The sequence below is a fragment of the Haemaphysalis longicornis genome, unplaced genomic scaffold (assembly GCF_048455015.1).
Source record: "Haemaphysalis longicornis isolate Haplotype H1 unplaced genomic scaffold, Haemaphysalis longicornis Haplotype H1 scaffold_3, whole genome shotgun sequence".
Taxonomy (NCBI): Eukaryota; Metazoa; Arthropoda; class Arachnida; order Ixodida; family Ixodidae; genus Haemaphysalis; species Haemaphysalis longicornis.
In genome coordinates, this window is record NW_027526335.1 from 220911845 (window position 1) to 220918127 (window position 6283).

Sequence of the window (6283 nt, forward strand, 5' to 3'; positions counted from 1 at the left end):
GAAACTACACAAAAAAATCCCTCGTACCGCTCCCGTACGCGCACAGAGTTTCGCACAAACTGAAAAAATTGGCAGGCAGGCACAATATTTACGTGGCATGTTCTGTGCCTTCGAAACTAAAGGCGATGTGCGTATGATTTGTCTGTCGCACTGTTCCTGTCATTCGTCCAAGGATGCAGCGCACGCTAAATTTCAATTACAGGCCATACCAACTACCCCTACACAAGCCTTTGTTGGCTTCAACGCTGCTGTCATGCATTTCAATCGCAGTTTTTTTTTATTCTGAATGTTATTTTCCAGTGTCGATAGTAAAGCTAACATGCCGCAGTCCGAGGGGCTTATAATTAAATTTAGCTGAACGGGAAGTGGCAAACATCCACGTGGCACAGCCGTCACACCTAACAGTCAGGACGAATCAGTTTTTGAAACCTCTCCCAGCCCCCCTACCCCCCAGAAACGCCATCGTTAAGCAGCGTCGGTCGCGACAGGGTCCGGCCCTTATCATTCTCAACCTGGGCCGGAATCATTCATCATTCCACTCCGGCGCAGGCCCATCCTTCTTCTCAACGCCTACTACGGCGGAAGCTTTAAGTGCCCCATTCTGCGAAAAAGTGCCATTGTCGTTGTTCGGTACAGAAAAGGGCCGCCGCTGTAAAGATAAAATAAATAAATAACACTTATCTTCCCATGGGATTTCAACCCGGGCCTCCAGCGCCGCAGAAAAGCGCGTTACCAACCACGCTATCTCCGCAGTTTGCCAGCGGTGGAACAAAACTTGTTAATCCTTTCTCTATGGCACATACCCGCTTGGGGTATTGGCCAGGAATCGAGAGCTTTGAGGGGCTTATGTGCCCACTTCACAGAATTTACAAAATTTACAAAAAAATTGGCTGACGATTACGATACTCCCTAATGGGAAATCTGAGCGCATCTGTTTAGCTGGTTCGACTTTCCAAAATATGTTGAGGCAAATAATTTCGGACAGACGTATATGTATGGTTACAGACCACTTTTATTCTTCACATATTACTCCTTCTTCGCGGTGCGACTGCCACGCTAATCCGGACAACGCCGACGCCTACGCTGCCAAACCCCGGAAGCGGACGCAGAAGAGCTGCGCTCTAAAATGTGAATTGAACGGCAAAAGTTGTAACATAGTGTGCGCCGCGTGACACCTGAACGTGATGGCACGTGAATACAACAAGTGCACACCAGCTTCACAGAACCCTGATTCCCGGAAAGCTGTGGCGGGCACCAAGCAGCTTGCTGACATAGGCAGTGAATACAACAATGCGAACAACAATAATGAACAGTACTTCCCCGATATATTGGTTCGGAACGTGTCGAGGCAGGCACTCCGCATTTAGCGCGTGTACGATAACCAGAAGCTGAAGCAAGAGCAGCTGCGGGCGATCTGACATCGCCTTCACTTTTTAAACAGCGGGGGCCCTATTCTCGACTGCACAAATTGCCGGCAATTCAGGCAATTTTCCGGAAGTCTTTTCTGATTGGCTTTCAGTATTGGTCACGTGCTTCCGGTTGACAAAGCGGTTGTGTGTGCTGTCGTCATTTTGACGTTTCATGTCGTCTGCGGACACCAGTTCTAAAGTTTGCGTTACTTCTCGTTACTAAAGGCGCATAATTCTTGGCCGGCAATGAAAAACCAGACTAAATGCAGCGGACATGACAACGTAAGCCTGTCTTTGCTATTCAACAACAATACTGCTTGTAATACACACCCCCTCTGTGATTGGCTGAGAAGGCGTGACGTAATTTAAACAGTTGGCGGGAACGATTACGTCATGCACTGGCAACTTCAGGCTGCGTAAAAGTGACGTAATGCTACGTAACAGCTTGAAAATGGCGGCTGTTTTTGTCGCAAAATACAAGCAAAATAGGGCACAATATTGCCCCGGCTTACGGCGCCGCGAAATGTGCGGCAATTTGCAGCAGGCGCAGTTTCGCATGCGCGCTCTTTAAAGCATGTTTCCTACCGAAACAAATTATAGTTTCAACTGCTTCCAAGTCAGCGATCATGGAACATACAAATAACATGCAGTATTGTGCTTTTATGTTTGGCAATGAAATAAAAATTATTTGTTTGGCGTAACCGCAACATAAGAGGGCAGTACAAGCCTCTCCATGACAAAGAGAACCCAATGCATGGCATTTGTCCATACTTGTCCTAGTAAGCTGTTGGGTCACATGATCGAACTCAAGAGAAAAATAACAATGAAAAGTGACTATTTAGTTCATTACAGCGCTGATTGCAGTCGAGCTTGACGAATGAGTGAATCGGCGACATCGGTGTGCTCCGCTGTTATCAGGCGTAGCGCTTCGCTGCTCTTATGTGTCATAGAAGCGATGGTCGCGGCCGTCTTTTTCTGTGATCACGCCATAAACTTGTAACATAGCAGCAGACGATGGCGTGGCGGCGGTGGCGGCAGGGAAGGTGATATCGCAACAAATCTTGCATTGAAGCAGAGCGCCCAGCTATGTTAATAAAAGCGATTGAAAGAAATAAATAGATGCGGTAAAAAAATTGTGTGCTGTTGTTTAGCTCGACATCGGCCATTCGCTCGCTTTTGGACCAACGTTACTCGATCGCCTTGTGGTGTTAGCGCCAAATTTGACCTCCATAAATGTGTTTTTCTTGTCAGCCTCAGCTACCGTCTTAATTTTTATAGTACATGCCAAGTGTTTTTATATCTTTCTTGCACAATATTTGATACCTTGGTAGCGATATTTATGAGTGATTCGTCAAATTACACTGCATGTCGTCATAGCTATAGGTGCAGCACGTCACTGATTGCTTACGTCGTGCTTACGCAAAAAAACATGGGCGAAATGCCGGCAATTTGTGCAGTCGAGAATAGGGCCCCGGAGCTGTTTAAGCTTGCAATGAGTTCCATCCGTGCCTGGCGTCGCTCAAAACTCGGTGCAGCAAAGTGGAGAGGAGGAAAGTGCTAGGCCAAGAAGTGTGAGGGAAAATTGCGAGGAGGCAAGGAGCAGAGGACTGCGCGCCTCAAGAAAAAAACCGCTTCCCCCGGTCGGAATGAAACATGGGTCCCTGGCTTCATGAAACCGGCGTCTATCCGATTTCGCTATCATCGCTTTCTTGGCGCTCAGCACTTCCTTTGGGTTTGTAGAGTGGGCGTTGGCTTTGAACTTTGGCTGAGTTGAAGTGAATGGGCAGACCTAAGAAAAGCGAAGTTAAAGCTAGTGTAGACCACCAGCTCCGCTGTTTCCTCAGTCTTCGCATCTCGATCGCGGAGGTGGCCGAATTTTTATCATAATCGAGTTTCAATGGCAAATCTAATATCGCAGGCGAAAAAACGTTTCCCATAAAATATTGCATGATTGATTGATTGTAGGGTTTAACGCGCCGACGCAACGCAGGCGATGAGGCGTCCCGTACTGGAGGGCTCCGGATTAATTTTGACCACCTGGGGACCTTTAACGTGCGCCGAAATCTCGAACACACTGGCGTTTTTGCTTTTCGCCTCCATCAGAAAAGCTGCCGCTGCGGCCGGGAATCGAACCCGTGACCTGGTGCTCAGCAGCACAACGCCTTAGCTACTGAGCCACAGCGGTGGGTATTACATGATTAGATAATGACTACAGCAGCCTCAAAATACACAGTGTAGAAATAATAAGAGCTGTGCGCAATGTTCACAGACGCACGCGCACGCTTTTTTCATCGTTGATTGAAGTATTCAGCACGGCGGTCAGTACACCAAATCAAGGCAAATCGGCTTAGACAGGCGGGCTACGTCCACTAGCACGCGCTGAAAAAAATCAGGAAAGACATTAACATATATAATGTAGACGGCGCAGTGGAGAATCCAAATGGGATAGCAGAGGGGGACGCCCCAAGCGCCTACAAAACTAGCCCCATTGGACTGTAATTTTGGCAATGCTCTTGTAAAACGGCCTCCTAATCCCTCCCCCCTTCTTACAATGTTAATTTGCACCACCTGGTCAATGATGTGCATTTAAGTTCAGTTCAATTCAATTCAATGATGTTTTATTATAAACACAAAAAACATTACACAATGATGCATACAGGAGGAGATCCCAAAGTCGGAGACTGCATTCAACTTTTATTTTTTCTGTATTTTTGTTAACCTTGGCGAAATTCGGGCTACGTTGATCGGAACTTTCTGCAAGCAGCCTCCACATTTCCGGCGAACATTTTTTCTAAGTGAACAGGAACACATTCCTACACCCTTGTCCCTCTCCTCAACATTTAGGAAGGCGGGGCGGTATTCTACTTGTGACGTTAGGAGGAGCATGTGTGCGTGTTTTTTGTCTAACCAGCCATGTACCTGTAATGACATTCGATTTTGTTAACAATATCTCTGAAATAAATCTGAAGCTTGCATTTATGAAACCGATAGGCTATAGATCACAGACTTGAACAGCTAATACGCCTGCGCTGTCTGGGATCCGGCGCAGGTATCTCTCAGTGATAAGATAGAAAAAATACAGAACAGGGCGGCAAGATTCGTCCTGGGACGAAATCAATGGTGGGAAAGCTGTACCGCTATGAAACAAGAATTGAATTGGGAGCTGCTTTCATCACGTAGAAGATAATTGCGATTAAAAGTTCTATATTTAATTTAATATTAAAACTAGAATCAACAAGGATACGTATTTACAGACGCATATTATTTCTTAAATCGAATTGATCCTTCCTTTAAATTCAGGGAATACCGTCCCAGGGCTGGAATTTTTGCAAATTCATTTTTGTCAAAACGACACATGAGTGGAATGGGCTCTCAAAGGTACAAGTGTCTGTTGTGAATGAAAACTTGATTTTTTTCGAACATGTAACCCCCCCTTGTATAACGCCTTCGGGCGCTGCAGGTATACGTTGAATAAAGAATAAAGAATAGCTAACGTACCCGTTTCTTCGCCAAAGTGTGCCTTCAACAGTTCTCGCTTCGCCTTTATTTCCATTTGTACAGCGAACAAATTGAAAACTTGTACCCTCTCTTGGTAAAGGAAAAATAAAAGATTTGATTTTATTTGAAATTACATATTCATCGGTATGTTCTAGGTGGGGCTCCAATATACTTCAAGTAATAATCTCACCGACTTTTCTGTATTGTGGCTGTTTTTAAAAATCCGACCATGTGAAATCAAACCCCTGCTCTCCCTCCACGCCAAATACCTATGCTTGGAAGCGTTTGTTATAAAAGAATGAAAAACGAAGTAAATATGACGTGACGTTATGATAAGCGCAATGTACCAGATGACTTTCGCGTGTACTGACATCTTGCTGCGTTGCTTCGTGCCAATCGGATCCTTACTTACTAAAGTGAGCTGTGCCTTGCAAACGGCTTAGTTTAAAGACAACACATGTGCAGAGATTTATACAAAAAAAAGACGTCACTGACGCATTTCAAACAGTAGCTATAAGCCGCTCTTCGCATCGATTCACATGCGGCAGGATTTTTTTTTCAGCGTTTACTAATTGTGGGTAATCTAAACAGCAGCTTTATAACAGTAATTAGGGTATCATTTGCTTGAAAGTGAACCGGCATAATTATAATGGAATAGCATGGTGCACAATAGCGTGCCTTTTATGTAACGAACATAGGACGCAAACTTATGCAAACCAAAAATGATGTAAACAAAAACCAGAGGTAAGGAGGTTAGGTAAATAAGTAATCTGGCTTCATGTAAGTTTTCACAAATCCTTCAACACCTCTTCAAACCGTAAGGAGGGAAAGGTTCAGTTAAGCCTGAAGCTAGCGTTGGCTTTCAGTACAGGGATTGCTCTCGCTTCCGCCTTTGTACATATGAAAAAAAAGGCGTACAGATAACAACTGCGAAGTGATTTTATTAGGTGCTTTATTTTCCCCAGATCTTGTTCCCGCTGCTGTAACCATCACCGCGTTGTGACGACTAAGTTGTCACTTATCGTTTCCTATGGAGTGCACGGCCCTGCTGGGGTGGCACTGTCCCCGTCGTGAACGGTGGCGCGGTACGATGGAAATGGACCTGGGTCTTGATACCAGCGCATACTTAACACATATCGACAGGCGTTCCTCCCGAGCCTTTCACACTAAAAAACAAGCCGAGATTGCTTGTCGAACGTCTTTCAAAATTCATTCTTTCCACAGACTATACGCGAGTGGAACCGACTACGAGCCAGCTTGGTACTACTGCCCTACTACTGCATCCTCTGTGCGTATGTTAAAGGAAATTTAAGCTTACGTTTTCTTGCTCATATACGTATGAGGAATATATGAGCATGAGTCATAGACACCATGTC